This window comes from Bombina bombina, chromosome 2 (assembly GCF_027579735.1).
Source record: "Bombina bombina isolate aBomBom1 chromosome 2, aBomBom1.pri, whole genome shotgun sequence".
In the NCBI taxonomy this organism is placed as follows: Eukaryota; Metazoa; Chordata; class Amphibia; order Anura; family Bombinatoridae; genus Bombina; species Bombina bombina.
Genome location: NC_069500.1, coordinates 139,764,330 through 139,784,329, shown reverse-complemented (window position 1 = coordinate 139,784,329; position 20,000 = coordinate 139,764,330). Strand labels below are relative to the sequence as shown.

At 40.0% G+C, this 20,000-nt stretch overlaps 1 protein-coding gene across 2 annotated transcripts in view; it reads left to right on the top strand.

The window, feature by feature from the left end:
• The window catches only part of ARL15 (ADP ribosylation factor like GTPase 15), a 991,451-nt gene that overhangs the window by 562,785 nt on the left and 408,666 nt on the right, over positions 1-20,000 (top strand). The window lies entirely within an intron of this gene.

Sequence of the window (20,000 nt, the reverse complement as noted above, 5' to 3'; positions counted from 1 at the left end):
GATTACAGAACGAACCTTTTGTTCAAATATGATTATATTTTAGCACTTATTATTGATATCTCCATATGGACCTTAGGCTATATTTCCATCTCTTCAATTCATATAAAACTTGTGTATCTTGGTAGCTAGTAATTATCAGTTTTGCTATCAATTTTGTCCGCATGGATTTATAATTTTAAATGGATATGCTTTGGTCTCTCCAATCAAAAAAATAAAAATACATATACATAGTTTCCTCTGCACTCTGACATTAAATAGAAGAAAAATGTTAATACGATTTTCATGTCTGCATAGTCTGCTATATCATAGTTATTCAGTTACTAAAGGTAGTCAAGTTTGGCATAGCTTGTGATGAACTCAATGCAAGATGTGAACATCTTTACAGATCAGATCATAGGATTTACATAACAAATTTGGGGTTATTGTCTTGAAACCTGGAAATGCTGTTTTCAATGTCAACTTTTACAAATATATATTAATAATATATACAAACCTTGGGCTGAGGCTACAAAACTCCTCTGGTTATGCAAGTAGAGAAACCAATTTCAATTATTTTCAGAAACCAATTCCTAGAATAGATGCTGCTGAGACGTATTCATAAATCAGTCTCATGCTCCTTGAGCATTCTAAATTTATACCATATGAATTTTTTTATTGAAATATTCTGTAAACTGTTTTTATTAAGGGCACATGGAAAACAAGAAAACCTTACATACATGAAGAAAAAGCACTTTTCTGTATAACAAAAACTGTTTAAATGTAAATAAAGATGTGAAACTTCATTCAGAGAAATAATTCCTGCTTAAGCTATAAAGCAGTTTTTAGTATGTCTTTAACCCTTTGAATGCTAACGACGGCTCTGAGCCTTCGCAAATTATCCCAGTCGGGTGCTGACGACGGCTCAGAGCCGTTGCTAGCACTCACCCACCTTGAGGGCAGTCTGGGGGCTCCCACTGACTCCCACCCCTGTATAGTGACGGGCATCGCCGGGGCTTCACGTTTTGTGCAGTGACGTCACGCGCAATGACATGACATCACCACGCAACTTTATTTAAAAATGACAATGGACAGTATTGGAAAGGTAATCGCCTAACCTTTCCAACGGTATAAGTCTTGGGGCTCTGTATAAAAAAAGTAAAAAAAATATATATATATTTAAAAAAAAAAAAACTCAAATCCATCTTAGCACCCAGGTGGGAAAGGGTTAAACACTTTATTTGTATGGAATTTTTCTATAGTAAGAGCAGAACTACAAATGAATAGTAACTACTCACCGTGTTATTGCATTTCCTCCTGTTCTTACAGCGCTCAAATCAGTTCTGTATCGTGCACTCTAACCTGAAGCACATTACACAGTTGTTAAAATGCTGACAGCCTGATTGATATGTAAATGCACACTGCTTCTGTCACAGTATGTGAGAAATACTTGTGCAACAAGATGGCAGCCGCCAGTACAAAGGGGTGGAGCTTCACCATCTGACAACTTTTCAGGGGTTAATATAAGAACACAGCTTTGAAGAGAGCTGCGGTAACTGGACAAAAAGCAATAGCATAGTGAGTATGAACAGTTGTGCCCAGCGATTTAATGTCCCTTTAAGGCTCAATTTGGTAAAAAGTCAGATTAAAATTGTTGTTGCTTTATATTTTCTTTGATAAGGTGGTGAGAGTCCATGAGACATTACTCCTGGCATTGTGTGTTTTCGTTTTTTTGCATCTTTTGCAGTCTCTTGTGATTTTCTGTGTAGTAATTGTCTGCATTTGTATTAATATGTTGCTGATAAAAGGCCTGAACTACTTGTTTGTTGCAGACTTTTGCAGTGGAAATGTAAAGGTCTATCAATGCACATCAGTTTTGACTGCAAACCATTTAGCAATGGGCTTTTCCAATCAAAAGTGCATCTTGTAAATTGCACCACTTTTTTGCAGATAGCTTTTTAATGTGTGCAACCTGCAGAGCATATTTTGCATGCACGGTTTGTAGATCCTCCGTGTACCAGTGAATATACATTTTGATTTTCTTATCCCTTTTATGTTGCTAAAATTTTATTATCATCCAAATCAGATGTTTTTTTTTTTTTGTTTTTTTTACTCATTATTCCTGGAAATATGGCCCCCATAACCTGCTGTAAAATACTTTTGTTACATAGCAGTGACATATTCTAATTTCTTAATCGGAAATTCATTTTGTTAACATTTTGTTAGTATTTAAATGTGCATTGTTTTGTAGTGCGGTGATGCAAGCATTTAAAAGCCTTACATGTTGTTTATCTTATCTCCTTTTGTTGCAACCATTTGGGGACAAGTATAATTGATGCCCTGCCCATATCAAACAATCACTGTGAATAATGAAGAAGTGTCAGTGTGTGGAATTCCACAGAATGCATTTCAAAATCTCATGGTCAGTGGAAAACTACAATTTTCAGATTTAAATTACCATTAACTCCTTTGTGACATCAGCCAAATCCTTTACATTGGCCGTTTCAAGGGCTTCCAGCATGCAAACTAGCTATCAAGACCCTCACTGCTACAGCCCTTCAAGTTCTTGTGGCAGCCAACATACATGGATGGTACAATGGTCATAAGGAAGGTTAAATATAGTAGGATTCCATAATCAACACATGCGTAATAGAGACAATGCATTAGCATAAAATTTTATTTTCAAATGAGCAGTAGATTATATTTTCTTTTTCAACATTGTGCCGGCCTCTGTCCTTGTCTGAAGAAACCCAAAAGTCTGCTTTACTTATTGTATTTCTCTTGTCTCAAATACTAACATTTTTCCCATTTTGGGGAACTCCTTGGTTGCGGTTTAAGAATGAGTTTTGTAAAACATAATTGTAAGGGATTCATAAATTTAGCCCATTTCCAGGTATTCTTGGCTAAGTCCCCTCTTCTTCTAGTGTTCCAAGCAATTCATTTAGCATTAATGCTCATAAGCCTCCCTGTCCTGTAGTTCACGTGATATACGGTAATATACACCAGAAGGTAGGTTACAGATGGTGTCCTCTATTTATCATTAGTAGTTTGTTACTCTGTAAATCAGTGCTTTCCAAACTGTGTGTCGGGACACACTAGTGTGTCGGCAGCAGTGTGTAGGTGTGTCCCTGCTTCAGCACAATTTTTCTTAAATTTATTTAATAAAATATTTTTTTTTTTGGTTTCTGACTTCCCGCCTGCCTGCTACGCATATCACGTGGTTGACATGTGATTGATACCTAGGAGGTTACAGATCATCTTAACCTATTGGCGCAGCTCAGTGGGATCTGAAACTATTCCCATTGGCGGCTTTGGCGGCACATTGGCTCCTGACTGCACATGTAGTCTCCTTAATTGGCTTGTGACTGCATGTGTAGTCAGTGAGTGGGAAAGCAGTGTGTTTGCAGCGTGGGCAGTAGTCAATCGGACTCACGGAGCACTGAGGGAGGCAACTTAAATGCTGAGCTGAAGTCAGAAGTCAGTGGAGTTTTTTTTTGCAACTAGCTCACAGTAGTGCATTGCTGCTCCTGCTCTTGATATATGGATAGGAAGGGGAAGCGTAAAAGTACTTGATCATGAAATGCGAGTGTCTTTATCTAATATTCCACCAAATATTCAGAAATTGTGTTCATCCCATCAACCTCATACATCCCATTAAAATAGTAAGTAGAATTTTTTTTAATTCTTGCACATACTTACATACTGTTACTTGTAAATACATTTAGTTATTATTCCATTTATGTATGTGTCCGTATCTCTTAAAACAAGGTAGTTTAAAATCCTGTTTGCCAGTACAACTGAATTACTGTGTCGCAAAATTATGTAGGTCTAAAAAGTGTGTCGCCAACATGAAAAGTTTGGAAAGCTCTGCTGTAAATAAACATTTAATGTTCTCGCACTACATAATATATTCGTTTTATAAATGCATCAAGATAAGTCATTTAACTGGGAATAGTAAACCTGTCGGCATGCAGAGTTGCTGCATAGTTACAAGATCTGCGCCTTTTTTTTCCCATTTTTCTTTTTCTCACATGAGACCTAATCCTATAGATACAATATCTTTATCATGCAGTTTCCTGTTATGGTTGTCACCCAGACTGTATATTACTGGCATAGCTGGTATTTCTCCAACATAGGTGTGTCCGGTCCACGGCGTCATCCTTACTTGTGGGATATTCTCTTCCCCAACAGGAAATGGCAAAGAGCCCAGCAAAGCTGGTCACATGATCCCTCCTAGGCTCCGCCTACCCCAGTTATTCTCTTTGCCGTTGTACAGGCAACATCTCCACGGAGATGGCTTAGAGTTTTTTAGTGTTTAACTGTAGTTTTTATTATTCAATCAAGAGTTTGTTATTTTAAAATAGTGCTGGTATGTACTATTTACTCTGAAACAGAAAAGAGATGAAGATTTCTGTTTGTAAGAGGAAAATGATTTTAGCAACCGTTACTAAAATCCATGGCTGTTCCACACAGGACTGTTGAGAGGAATTAACTTCAGTTGGGGGAACAGTGAGCAGTCTTTTGCTGCTTGAGGTATGACACATTCTAACAAGACGATGTAATGCTGGAAGCTGTCATTTTCCCTATGGGATCCGGTAAGCCATTTTTATTCAGACAGTAAATAAGGGCTTCACAAGGGCTTATTAAGACTGTAGACATTTTCTGGGCTAAATCGATTCATATATACACATATTTAACCTTGAGGAATCATTTAATCTGGGTATTTTTGTAAAATAATATCGGCAGGCACTGTTTTAGACACCTTATTCTCTAAGGGTTTTCCCTAATCATAGGCAGAGCCTCATTTTCGCGCCGGTATTGCGCACTTGTTTTTGAGAAGCATGACATGCAGTCGCATGTGTGAGGAGCTCTGATACATAGAAAAGACTTTCTGAAGGCGTCATTTGGTATCGTATTCCCCTTTGGGCTTGGTTGGGTCTCAGCAAAGCAGATACCAGGGACTGTAAAGGGGTTAAAGATAAAAACGGCTCCGGTTCCGTTATTTTAAGGGTTAAAGCTTCCAAATTTGGTGTGCAATACTTTTAAGGCTTTAAGACACTGTGGTGAAATTTTGGTGAATTTTGAACAATTCCTTCATACTTTTTCGCAATTGCAGTAATAAAGTGTGTTCAGTTTAAAATTTAAAGTGACAGTAACGGTTTTATTTTAAAACGTTTTTTGTACTTTGTTATCAAGTTTATGCCTGTTTAACATGTCTGAACTACCAGATAGACTGTGTTCTGAATGTGGGGAAGCCAAGGTTCCTTCTCATTTAAATAGATGTGATTTATGTGACACTGAAAATGATGCCCAAGATGATTCCTCAAGTGAGGGGAGTAAGCATGGTACTGCATCATTCCCTCCTTCGTCTACACCAGTCTTGCCCACTCAGGAGGCCCCTAGTACATCTAGCACGCCAATACTCCTTACTATGCAACAATTAACGGCTGTAATGGATAATTCTATCAAAAACATTTTAGCCAAAATGCCCACTTATCAGCGTAAGCGCGACTGCTCTGTTTTAGATACTGAAGAGCATGAGGACGCTGATGATAATGGTTCTGAAATGCCCCTACACCAGTCTGAGGGGGCCAGGGAGGTTTTGTCTGAGGGAGAAATTTCAGATTCAGGGAAAATTTCTCAACAAGCTGAACCCGATGTGATTACATTTAAATTTAAGTTGGAACATCTCCGCGCTCTGCTTAAGGAGGTATTATCCACTCTGGATGATTGTGAGAATTTGATCATCCCAGAGAAACTATGTAAAATGGACAAGTTCCTAGAGGTCCCGGGGCTCCCAGAAGCTTTTCCTATACCCAAGCGGGTGGCGGACATTGTAAATAAAGAATGGGATAGGCCCGGTATACCTTTCGTCCCTCCCCCCATATTTAAAAAATTGTTTCCTATGGTCGACCCCAGAAAGGACTTATGGCAGACAGTCCCCAAGGTCGAGGGAGCGGTTTCTACTTTAAACAAACGCACCACTATACCCATAGAAGATAGTTGTGCTTTCAAAGATCCTATGGATAAAAAATTAGAAGGTTTGCTTAAAAAGATGTTTGTTCAGCAAGGTTACCTTCTACAACCAATTTCATGCATTGTCCCTGTCACTACAGCCGCGTGTTTCTGGTTCGATGAGCTAGTAAAGGCGATCGATAGTGATTCTCCTCCTTATGAGGAGATTATGGACAGAATCCGTGCTCTCAAATTGGCTAATTCTTTCACCCTAGACGCCACTTTGCAATTGGCTAGGTTAGCGGCGAAAAATTCTGGGTTTGCTATTGTGGCGCGCAGAGCGCTTTGGTTGAAATCTTGGTCAGCGGATGCGTCTTCCAAGAACAAACTACTTAACATTCCTTTCAAGGGGAAAACGCTGTTTGGCCCTGACTTGAAAGAGATTATCTCTGATATCACTGGGGGTAAGGGCCACGCCCTTCCTCAGGATAGGTCTTTCAAGGCCAAAAATAAACCTAATTTTCGTCCCTTTCGTAGAAACGGACCAGCCCCAAGTGCTACGTCCTCTAAGCAAGAGGGTAATACTTCTCAAGCCAAGCCAGCCTGGAGACCAATGCAAGGCTGGAACAAGGGAAAGCAGGCCAAGAAACCTGCCACTGCTACCAAGACAGCATGAAATGTTGGCCCCCGATCCGGGACCGGATCTGGTGGGGGGCAGACTCTCTCTCTTCGCTCAGGCTTGGGCAAGAGATGTTCTGGATCCTTGGGCACTAGAAATAGTCTCCCAAGGTTATCTTCTGGAATTCAAGGGGCTTCCCCCAAGGGGGAGGTTCCACAGGTCTCAATTGTCTTCAGACCACATAAAGAGACAGGCATTCTTACATTGTGTAGAAGACCTGTTAAAAATGGGAGTGATTCATCCTGTTCCATTAGGAGAACAAGGGATGGGGTTCTACTCCAATCTGTTCATAGTTCCCAAAAAAAGAGGGAACGTTCAGACCAATCTTAGATCTCAAGATCTTAAACAAGTTTCTCAAGGTTCCATCGTTCAAAATGGAAACCATTCGAACAATTCTTCCTTCCATCCAGGAAGGTCAATTCATGACCACGGTGGATTTAAAGGATGCGTATCTACATATTCCTATCCACAAGGAACATCATCGGTTCCTAAGGTTCGCATTCCTGGACAAGCATTACCAGTTCGTGGCGCTTCCTTTCGGATTAGCCACTGCTCCAAGGATTTTCACAAAGGTACTAGGGTCCCTTCTAGCGGTACTAAGACCAAGGGGCATTGCAGTAGTTCCTTACTTGGACGACATTCTGATTCAAGCGTCGTCCCTTCCTCAAGCAAAGGCTCACACGGACATAGTCCTGGCCTTTCTCAGATCTCACGGATGGAAAGTGAACGTGGAAAAGAGTTCTCTATCTCCTTCGACAAGGGTTCCCTTCTTGGGAACAATAATAGACTCCTTAGAAATGAGGATTTTTCTGACAGAGGCCAGAAAAACAAAACTTCTAAACTCTTGTCAAACACTTCATTCCGTTCCTCTTCCTTCCATAGCGCAGTGCATGGAAGTAATAGGTTTGATGGTAGCGGCAATGGACATAGTTCCTTTTGCGCGCATTCATCTAAGACCATTACAACTGTGCATGCTCAGTCAGTGGAATGGGGACTATACAGACTTGTCTCCGAAGATACAAGTAAATCAGAGGACCAGAGACTCACTCCGTTGGTGGCTGTCCCTGGACAACCTGTCACAAGGGATGACCTTCCGCAGACCAGAGTGGGTCATTGTCACGACCGACGCCAGTCTGATGGGCTGGGGCGCGGTCTGGGGACCCCTGAAAGCTCAGGGTCTTTGGTCTCGGGAAGAATCTCTTCTACCGATAAATATTCTGGAACTGAGAGCGATATTCAATGCTCTCAAGGCTTGGCCTCAGCTAGCAAAGGCCAAGTTCATACGGTTTCAATCAGACAACATGACGACTGTTGCGTACATCAACCATCAGGGGGGAACAAGGAGTTCCCTGGCGATGGAAGAAGTGACCAAAATCATTCAATGGGCGGAGACTCACTCCTGCCACCTGTCTGCAATCCACATCCCAGGAGTGGAAAATTGGGAAGCGGATTTTCTGAGTCGTCAGACATTACATCCGGGGGAGTGGGAACTCCATCCGGAAATCTTTGCCCAAATTACTCAACTGTGGGGCATTCCAGACATGGATCTGATGGCCTCTCGTCAGAACTTCAAGGTTCCTTGCTACGGGTCCAGATCCAGGGATCCCAAGGCGACTCTAGTAGATGCACTAGTAGCACCTTGGACCTTCAAACTAGCTTATGTATTCCCGCCGTTTCCTCTCATCCCCAGGCTGGTAGCCAGGATCAATCAGGAGAGGGCGTCGGTGATCTTGATAGCTCCTGCGTGGCCACGCAGGACTTGGTATGCAGATCTGGTGAATATGTCATCGGCTCCACCATGGAAGCTACCTTTGAGACGAGACCTTCTTGTTCAAGGTCCGTTCGAACATCCGAATCTGGTCTCACTCCAGCTGACTGCTTGGAGATTGAACGCTTGATCTTATCAAAACGAGGGTTCTCAGATTCTGTTATTGATACTCTTGTTCAGGCCAGAAAGCCTGTAACTAGAAAAATTTACCACAAAATATGGAAAAAATATATCTGTTGGTGTGAATCTAAAGGATTCCCTTGGGACAAGGTAAAGATTCCTAAGATTCTATCCTTTCTTCAAGAAGGATTGGAGAAAGGATTATCTGCAAGTTCCTTGAAGGGACAGATTTCTGCCTTGTCTGTGTTACTTCACAAAAAGCTGGCAGCTGTGCCAGATGTTCAAGCCTTTGTTCAGGCTCTGGTTAGAATCAAGCCTGTTTACAAACCTTTGACTCCTCCTTGGAGTCTCAACTTAGTTCTTTCAGTTCTTCAGGGGGTTCCGTTTGAACCCTTACATTCCGTTGATATTAAGTTATTATCTTGGAAAGTTTTGTTTTTGGTTGCAATTTCTTCTGCTAGAAGAGTTTCAGAATTATCTGCTCTGCAGTGTTCTCCTCCTTATCTGGTGTTCCATGCAGATAAGGTGGTTTTACGTACTAAACCTGGTTTTCTTCCAAAAGTTGTTTCTAACAAAAACATTAACCAGGAGATAGTCGTGCCTTCTTTGTGTCCGAAACCAGTTTCGAAGAAGGAACGTTTGTTGCACAATTTGGATGTTGTTCGCGCTCTAAAATTCTATTTAGATGCTACAAAGGATTTTAGACAAACATCTTCCTTGTTTGTTGTTTATTCTGGTTAAAGGAGAGGTCAAAAAGCAACTTCTACCTCTCTCTCTTTTTGGATTAAAAGCATCATCAGATTGGCTTATGTGACTGCCGGACGGCAGCCTCCTGAAAGAATCACAGCTCATTCCACTAGGGCTGTGGCTTCCACATGGGCCTTCAAGAACGAGGCTTCTGTTGATCAGATATGTAGGGCAGCGACTTGGTCTTCACTGCACACTTTTACCAAATTTTACAAGTTTGATACTTTTGCTTCTTCTGAGGCTATTTTTGGGAGAAAGGTTTTGCAAGCCGTGGTGCCTTCCATTTAGGTGACCTGATTTGCTCCCTCCCTTCATCCGTGTCCTAAAGCTTTGGTATTGGTTCCCACAAGTAAGGATGACGCCGTGGACCGGACACACCTATGTTGGAGAAAACAGAATTTATGTTTACCTGATAAATTACTTTCTCCAACGGTGTGTCCGGTCCACGGCCCGCCCTGGTTTTTTAATCAGGTCTGATAATTTATTTTCTTTAACTACAGTCACCACGGTATCATATGGTTTCTCCTATGCAAATATTCCTCCTTAACGTCGGTCGAATGACTGGGGTAGGCGGAGCCTAGGAGGGATCATGTGACCAGCTTTGCTGGGCTCTTTGCCATTTCCTGTTGGGGAAGAGAATATCCCACAAGTAAGGATGACGCCGTGGACCGGACACACCGTTGGAGAAAGTAATTTATCAGGTAAACATAAATTCTGTTTTCTCCAACATTGGTGTGTCCGGTCCACGGCGTCATCCATTACTTCTCTTCCCCAACAGGAAATGGCAAAGAGTACAGCAAAAGCTGTCCATATAGTCCCTCCCAGGCTCCGCCCCCCCAGTCATTCTCTTTGCCGCTCTGAACAAGTAGCATCTCCACGGAGATGGTGAAGAGTATGTGGTGTTTAGTTGTAGTTTTTTATTCTTCTATCAAGAGTTTGTTATTTTAAAATAGTGCTGGTATGTACTATTTACTCTGAAACAGAAAGCGATGAAGAGTTCTGTTTAAAAGAGGAGTATGATTTTAGCAGCAGTAACTAAAATCAATTGCTGTTCCCACACAGGACTGTTGAGCTGAGAGAACTTCAGTTGGGGGGAACAGTTTGCAGACTTTTCTGCTCAAGGTATGATAAGCCATTTTTCTAACAAGACTGTGTAATGCTGGAAGACTGTCATTTTTCCCTCATGGGGATCGGTAAGCCATTTTCTTAGACTCAAACAGAATAAAGGGCTTATTATGGGCTATAACTGGTAGACACTTTTAGGGGCTAAATCGATTGCTTTATTTAAGTATTATATGCAGTTTGAAGTGAATTTCACACTTTTTTAATATTGGGGAACGTTTTTAGCGCCAGGCACTTGTTAAGACACCTTCCCAGTCAGGAAGGGCCTTTCTCTGTAGTAGACAGAGCCTCATTTTCGCGCCATTATTGCGCAGTTACTTTTGAGTACAGTACATGCAGCTGCATGTGTGAGGGTCTGGTATCCACTGAAAACGTTCCTAGAAGGCTTCAATTGGTATCGTATACCCCCCTGGGTTTGGTGAAGTCGCAACAAAGGCTGTGGCTGGGACTGTAGAGGGGTTAAAATTGCAAACGGCTCCGGTTTCCACATTTTAAGGGTTAACAGCCTGAAAATTGGGGTGCAATACTTTGAACGCATTAAGACACTGTGGTGAAAATTTGGTAAAGATTGGATAATTCCTTCATAGTTTTTCACATATTCAGTAATAAAGTGTGCCCTGTTTAACATTTAAAGAGACAGTAACGGTTTTGTTTTAAAACGTTTTTTGTGCTTTATTAACCAGTTTAAGCCTGTTTAACATGTCTGTACCTTCAGATAGATCATGTTCTGTATGTATGGAAGCCAATGTGGTTCCCCCTTCAAATATGTGTGATAATTGTGCCATAGCGTCCAAACAAAGTAAGGACAGTACTGTCACAAATAGTAAGGTTGCCCAGGATGATTCCTCAGATGAGGGAAGTAGACATAGTTCTACATCATCTCCTTCTGTGTCTATACCAGTTATGCCCGTGCAGGCGACCCCTAGTACTTCTAGCGCGCCAATGCTTGTTACTATGCAACAATTGACGGCAGTAATGGATAACTCCATAGCTAATATTTTTTCCAAAATGCCAGCATTTCAGAGAAAGCGCGATTGCTCTGTTTTAAACACTGTAGAGCAGGAGGGCGCTGATGATAATTTTTCTGTCATACCCTCACACCAATCTGAAGTGGCAGTGAGGGAGGGTTTGTCAGATGGGGAAATTTGTGATACAGGAAGAATTTCTCAGCAGGCAGAACCTGATGTTGTGACATTTAAATTTAAATTAGAGCATCTCCGCGCATTACTTAAGGAGGTGCTATCTACTCTGGATGATTGTGACAATCTGGTCATCCCAGAAAAATTGTGCAAGATGGACAAGTTCCTTGAGGTCCCGGTGCACCCTGATGCTTTTCCGATACCTAAACTGGTGGCGGACATAGTGAATAAGGAGTGGGAGAAGCCAGGCATACCTTTTGTCCCTCCTGCTATATTTAAGAAATTGTTCCCTATGGTCGACCCCAGGAAGGACTTATGGCAAACAGTCCCTAAGGTCGAGGGGGCGGTTTCTACACTAGCCAAGCGCACGACCATTCCTATTGAGGACAATTGTGCTTTCAAAGATCCTATGGATAAAAAATTGGAGGGTTTGCTTAAAAAGATTTTTGTACAGCAAGGTTACCTCCTTCAACCTATTTCGTGCATTATTCCTGTCACTACAGCGGCGTGGTTCTGGTTAGAGGAACTGGAAAAGTCGCTCAGTAGGGAGACTCCGTATGAGGAAGTCATGGACAGAATTCACGCACTTAAGTTGGCTAATTCCTTTATTTTAGACGCCGCTTTGCAGTTAGCGAGGTTAGCGGCGAAAAATTCAGGGTTTGCAATTGTGGCGCGCAGAGCGCTCTGGCTAAAGTCTTGGTCGGCGGATGTATCTTCCAAGACAAAATTGCTTAATATCCCTTTCAAAGGTAAGACCCTTTTTGGGCCAGAATTGAAAGAGATTATTTCAGACATCACTGGGGGAAATGGCCATGCCCTCCCACAAGATAATGTGGGTAATGCTTCCCAGACTAAATCAGCTTGGAAACCAATGAAAGGCTGGAATAAGGGTAAACAGGCCAAGAAGCCTGCTGCTGCTACCAAAACAGCATGAAGGGGTAGCCCCCGATCCAGGGACCGGATCTAGTAGGGGGCAGACTCTCTCTCTTTTCTCAGGCTTGGGCAAGAGATGTTCAGGATCCCTGGGCACTAGAAATAGTTTCTCAGGGTTATCTTCTAGAATTCAAGGAACTACCCCCAAGGGGAAGGTTCCACATGTCTCACTTATCTTCAAACCAAATAAAGAGACAGACATTCTTACATTGTGTAGAAGACCTGTTAAAGATGGGAGTGATACACCCAGTTCCAACTGTGGAACAAGGTCAGGGGTTTTACTCAAATCTGTTTGTAGTTCCCAAAAAAGAGGGAACTTTCAGACCAATTCTGGATTTAAAAATTCTAAACAAATTTCTCAGAGTTCCATCGTTCAAAATGGAAACCATTCGAACAATTTTACCTACAATCCAGGAGGGTCAATTTATGACTACCGTGGATTTAAAGGATGCGTATCTACATATTCCTATCCACAAAGATCATCATCAGTTCCTAAGGTTCGCCTTTCTGGACAAGCATTACCAGTTCGTGGCTCTCCCATTCGGGCTAGCCACTGCTCCAAGGATTTTCACAAAGGTGCTCGGGTCCCTTCTAGCGGTTCTAAGACCAAGGGGTATTGCAGTGGCACCTTATCTGCACGACATTCTAATCCAAGTGTCGTCTCTTTCCAAAGCAAAGGCTCATACAGACATTGTTCTAGCCTTTCTCAGATCTCACGGGTGGAAGGTGAACGTAGAAAAGAGTTCCCTGTCTCCGTCGACAAGAGTTCCCTTTTTGGGAACAATAATAGATTCTTTAGAAATGAAGATCTTCCTGACAGAAGTCAGAAAGTCAAAGCTTATAAACGCTTGTCAAGTTCTTCACTCTATTCTGCAGCCTTCCATAGCTCAGTGCATGGGAGTAGTAGGGTTGATGGTTGCAGCAATGGACATAGTTCCTTTTCCTCGAATTCATCTAAGACCATTACAACTGTGCATGCTCAAGCAGTGGAATGGGGACTATACAGACTTGTCTCCAATGATTCAAGTAGACCAGATGACCAGAGACTCACTCCTTTGGTGGTTGACCCAGGATCACCTGTCCCGGGGAATGAGTTTCCGCAGACCAGAGTGGGTCATTGTCACGACCGACGCCAGTCTAATAGGCTGGGGCGCGGTCTGGGATTCCCTGAAAACTCAAGGTCTATGGTCTTGGGAAGAGTCTCTTCTCCCGATAAACATCCTGGAACTGAGAGCGATATTCAATGCTCTCCGGGCTTGGCCTCAACTAGCGAAGGCCGGATTCATAAGATTTCAGTCAGACAACATGACGACTGTAGCTTACATCAACCATCAGGGGGGAACAAGGAGTTCCTTGGCGATGAGAGAGGTGTCCAAAATCATCAAATGGGCGGAGGATCACTCCTGCCACCTATCTGCAATCCACATCCCAGGAGTAGACAACTGGGAGGCGGATTATCTGAGTCGTCAGACTTTCCATCCGGGGGAGTGGGAACTTTACCCAGAGGTGTTTGCCCAGTTGACTCAATTATGGGGCATTCCAGACATGGATCTGATGGCGTCTCATCAGAACTTCAAGGTTCCCTGCTACGGGTCCAGATCCAGGGATCCCAAGGCGACTCTAGTGGATGCATTAGTGGCGCCTTGGTCGTTCAACCTAGCTTATGCGTTTCCACCGTTCCCTCTCCTTCCCAGGCTTTTGGCCAGGATCAAACAGGAGAAGGCCTCGGTGATTCTGATAGCTCCTGCGTGGCCGCGCATTACTTGGTATGCAGACCTGGTGAATATGTCATCGGCTCCACCATGGAAGCTACCTTTGAGACAGAATCTTCTAGTACAAGGTCCATTCGAACATCCAAGTCTAGTTTCTCTGCAGCTGACTGCTTGGAAATTGAACGCTTGATTTTATCCAAGCGTGGGTTTTCAGATTCAGTGATAGATACTCTGGTCCAAGCCAGAAAACCTGTGACTAGAAAGATTTACCATAAAATATGGAAAATATATATCTGTTGGTGTGAATCCAAGGGATTCTCCTGGAGTAAGATTAAAATTCCTAGGATCCTCTCCTTTCTCCAAGAAGGTTTGGATAAGGGATTGTCAGCGAGTTCTCTAAGAGGACAGATTTCTGCTTTATCTGTCTTGTTACACAAACGACTGGCAGCTGTGCCAGATGTACAAGCTTTTGTACAGGCCTTGGTTAGAATCAAGCCTGTTTACAGACCCTTGACTCCTCCCTGGAGTCTAAATTTAGTTTCAGTTCTTCAAGGGGTTCCGTTTGAACCCTTACATTCCTTAGATATCAAGTTACTATCTTGGAAAGTTTTGTTTTTGGTTGCTATTTCTTCTGCTAGAAGAGTTTCTGAATTATCTGCTTTGCAGTGTGACCCACCCTATCTGGTGTTCCATTCAGATAAGGTTGTTTTGCGAACCAAGCCTGGTTTTCTTCCAAAAGTTGTTTCCAACAAGAACATTAACCAGGAAATAGTTGTTCCTTCTTTGTGTTCGAATCCAGTTTCAAAGAAGGAACGTTTGTTACACAATTTAGATGTAGTCCGTGCTTTAAAGTTCTATTTAGAAGCAACAAAGGATTTCAGACAAACTTCTTCTTTGTTTGTCGTTTATTCTGGTAAGAGGAGCGGTCAAAAAGCTACTGCTACCTCTCTTTCTTTCTGGCTGAAAAGCATCATCCGATTGGCTTATGAGACTGCCGGACGGCAGCCTCCTGAACGAATCACAGCTCATGGGCCTTCAAGAACGAGGCTTCTGTTGATCAGATATGTAAGGCAGCGACTTGGTCTTCTCTGCACACTTTTGCCAAATTCTACAAATTTGATACTTTTGCTTCTTCGGAGGCTATTTTTGGGAGAAAGGTTCTGTTTAGGTAACCTGATTTGCTCCCTCCCTTCATCCGTGTCCTAAAGCTTTGGTATTGGTTCCCACAAGTAATGGATGACGCCGTGGACCGGACACACCAATGTTGGAGAAAACAGAATTTATGCTTACCTGATAAATTACTTTCTCCAACGGTGTGTCCGGTCCACGGCCCGCCCTGGTTTTTTAATCGGGTTTGAAAAATTTCTTTCTCTATACACTACAGTCACCACGGCACCCTATAGTTTCTCCTTTTTTTCTCCTAACCGTCGGTCGAATGACTGGGGGGGCGGAGCCTGGGAGGGACTATATGGACAGCTCTTTGCCATTTCCTGTTGGGGAAGAGAATATTCCCACAAGTAATGGATGACGCCGTGGACCAGACACACCGTTGGAGAAAGTAATTTATCAGGTAAGCATAAATTCTGTTTTTTACGTTTCAGGTCAATGCAGGTAATGTAGAATAGATATAGTATAAACGTTATGGTAAAATCTCTTCTTAGTGTGTTGGAATCTAATTTTAAAATCAGCCTTAGTATCTTTAGTTTCAGGATTAGTCTGTGTAATCATTTCTGCACATGCTGTATATAATAATTAGCGTGGTGCATATGTTTTTTTTTCTGTGCAATATGAGAATATCCCTACTGCTAATAGAATGCAATACCGATTCTGTTAGACAGCCAGTTAAAAAAAAAAAATCCAATTTACTTTTTGTAGAAATTCAGAAATTGATAGATTATATTAAATATCTTATTTGGACTCCTGCTTACATTTTTTTCTGTATTACTTTCCCATGTCTACATAGAAGCTCTGGCAACTGGATATAGAATCTGTGTACTATTATTCATCTATCTTCATGACATTTTAGACTGAAACATGAAAAGAAACACTGCATATTGAATAGTAAAGTCTCCTCTTACATTTTTGCCTGCTATGAAGTTTGCTTTGGATCTTTCTGGACCACTGGTAAATTGGTCCAGGAAATCAATTATCCTTGAGAACAAAAACCCTCAGATCTCAAGTACTGCCTTAACTCCACCAACTCAGATAAAACATAGTAAAATGTTATTACATGACTGTTTTCTATTCACAAGGATGCCAATACTAGCTACAGTAAAAGTAACTGTCATATTGCCAACTTGAGAATTGTTCAGACACGTGTAAAAGACGTCTCTATTGGATACTAAGCTGATGACAGGCAATGGGGAAAATTATAGAGCGAGTGAAATAGCCAACATTCTAGTGTTTTTTTTTTAGTTTTGCAGATGGTTAATTACAAACTCATGATAGTTTTTGAATAAAAATTGAAATGTCGACATTTCTCACTCGTATATATGCTTTTTCCTTAGGCAATTATGTATATCCCATTGCAAAATAAACATTCATGCATCCCAATCCATTATAATTTATTTAACAAAAGGACGTTATTGTAAATAAGTTTATAGATGTGTTTTTGTTTAAAAAGTTTCATAAAACAAGTATATGAGACATTGAGATGAAGATGATATCCACTTGAATACTTGGTCCACGATTATATAGATTTTTAGTTCTTTGATGTCTTCTTGTTTATATATGGAGTATTATATGTGTGGTTAATGTTGTTTAATCTTTGATATTTGTTATTGAAAAATAATGTACTTTATACTTATTCATATATTTTGAATGTACAAAGACTTGATAATAATACTGTGCTGGGTTTATATCACCAATGACATCTCTGGCATAACCTCTTGATAGAGCTATTGAAAAGGACATAGCAGTCAAAATTTAAACAAGTTAATTTCAGTTCTGGATAGAGGCATTTTTTAAATAGACTTGAATTAGGTTTTACTAGAATAATTTTGCTACTACTGGGGAGCTACTAATGCTGGTTAAAATAATACAACTAGGCTAGGCCCTTTAACAATTTAACTAAAAACTATAAAAGAGATAATTATAGAAAGAAGTTCTTTTTTACTAATCTTTCTATACGAACGCACTTAATGTTGAAACATTGAAAACAAGCGTAAATATCCATGTGTGATTGCAGGAGTATAAACCTGCTTGTAATATAAGAAGTTTATTTTAACTATTGTATCCATACGAATATCATTAACAAGTGGCAACATAGTAACACAGATCCTATTTAGTTATTAACTAACAGTTACCTACAAACTAAGAGCTGAGACAAGCACTCATATGCAGGATAAATATCGCTATATTAGTGTACTATTGAACAGTGTAAAGTCAATAATAGTCTTCAGTAATAAACCTTATTAGTAGCACCCAATACTATTCAGTATTATAGAGCCTTCTACAATCTTTATCATAGTGAAAGAATTGCAATGTGGTAATTGTGTGCCTCTAGTTGTGAGCCTGTGATATTAAAGGGACATGAACCCCACATTTTTTCTTTCATGATTTAGAAAGAGAATGCAATTTTAAACATCTTTCTAATTTACTTCTATTATCTAATTTGTTTTATTCTCTTGATATTCTTTGCTGAAAAGCATATCTAGATATGCTCAGTAGCTGCTGATTGGTTGCTGCACATAGAAGCCTCATGTGATTGGCTCACCCATGTACATTGCTTTTTCTTCAACTAAGGATATCTAATAAATGAAGCAAAATAAATAATAGAAGTAAATTGTAATGTTGTTTAAATTTATATTCTCTATCTGTATCATGAAAGAAAGATTTTGGGTTTAGTGGCCCTTTAAACAGTGTAAATGAACTGTTGTGAGCCTGTGATATTAAACAGTGTAAATGAACTGTTGTGAGCCTGTGATATTAAACAGTGTAAATGAACTGTTGTGAGCCTGTGATATCAAACAGTGTAAATGAACTGTTGTGAGCCTGTGATATTAACCTCTTAAGGACATATGACGGAATTTTTCCGTCATAAAACAATTGAGCAAACTGAAAGCTGTGTCCTTAAAGGGTTAAACAATGTAAATGAACTGGGGTTACAAGTAACAAAACTTGATAATTTAACTATTTACCTAAAAAAGCACAACAATATAGAGTATTAGTAATATCTATCTCTCTATAATAACGTGTCAAATGCTTTTACATTTGAATTTGTCATAAATAGCTATAAGGTATTGCAGAAGTACAAACCTGATTATAATTTATTACACATATTTCAACTAAATTATTCATTGGAATAAACAGAGAGAGATAAGATAACAGGCAAACAAAAGTCACTAAGAGATTTAACAATATACACAGAACCATACCACTGGTATTACTTATATAAATATATCACTATGTATAAAAGAGGACTATAATATCATCTCTATTCCTTTTTTGATTAAAAAGTGATAACACTAATCTGACTTAGCAATGTATAAAAGCACACTAGAAAAATCTCAATAAGTACCTACATGAATCACCATTAATATATTTTAAGTGTATAGGTGACTGATGCAAAGTGAATATCTACAGTTGGTTGCATTAAACACTTATGACAACGCCTATTATCACTCAGTGATATATAACTGTTTAAGGGATTCTACTCTTAGCTATGGATTATTACATCCTAGGTTTAGAATAAACCCCATTGGCAATTCTCTGCACTCAATTGTATATATCGATCACTCCATTCTCAGGAACATCTTGTGTTTTTAATTTAACAATATATGTTTGTTTGTGGAGCACCGTTTTTAATTTTATTCCCAATAAAGGTTATATTTTAATTTGTTACGGTTAATACCGCCATACCTCCCTGGAACCAATTGTTCTAACACCCAAGCCACTGTACCGTAGGCTAGAGTGCTATAAGAGTGTACAATTATTTTTAATCTCAGGATTAAAAACCACTTCCTTTCTACTTAGAAAAACAGTACACAGCACCTGACTCTGTGAATTATTTGAAAGTGGAATTTTCCACAAAGATTAGAAACAGGGAGTCCTAAGTTTATACTATAGTAGTGCCATTAGTCTAGTTCTCTCTTTTGTTGATCTTTCCAATTTACTTCTAATATCAAATTTGCTTCATTCTCTTGTTATCCTTTGAAGGAACATCAGTGCACTACTGGCAGCTTGCTGAACACATCCAGTTAGCCAATCACAAGAGACAAATGTGTGCAGGCACCAATCCGTAGCAAGCTACCACTAGTATAGGATTTGTGCATATTCGTTTTCAACAAGGGATACAAAGAGAATGAAGCACATTTGAAAATAGAAGTGAATTTTAAAATGTCTTAAAATGACATGCTCTATCTGAATCATGCAATTTTAATTTTGACTTTTCTATCCCTTTAACATTTTCATAAAATGCCCAATATGTGTTGATGCCAAAATATATACTAATTTACTAATACCTTTCATCCAGTATAAGGAATTCACTTTGGCCAATTCAGAAATTATAAGTACACTGTACTGGATATAGATTTATAAGATTTTTCCATGATATATATTTATTTTTCCTGCAGTTTTTTCGAGCAGTGTTTATACAAAACTTACTACACTCTTGGTAGGTTATTCCAGTTACAGATTTAATATTTGACTTTAAATTCTGTTTTGAGGTTTTACAATTTTAAAAACAGTTTTAGATTTTAAATGCGAATAATAGAAAAATTAACCAGTTGTAAGAAAAATACCAGAAATAAGACCAGTTTTAATTATAATGTTTCTAATGTAGTTTCTCGAGCATTTCCAAAATATGTATTTTTTTCTTTTAGGATTTATGTATATTAAATGGCCAAATA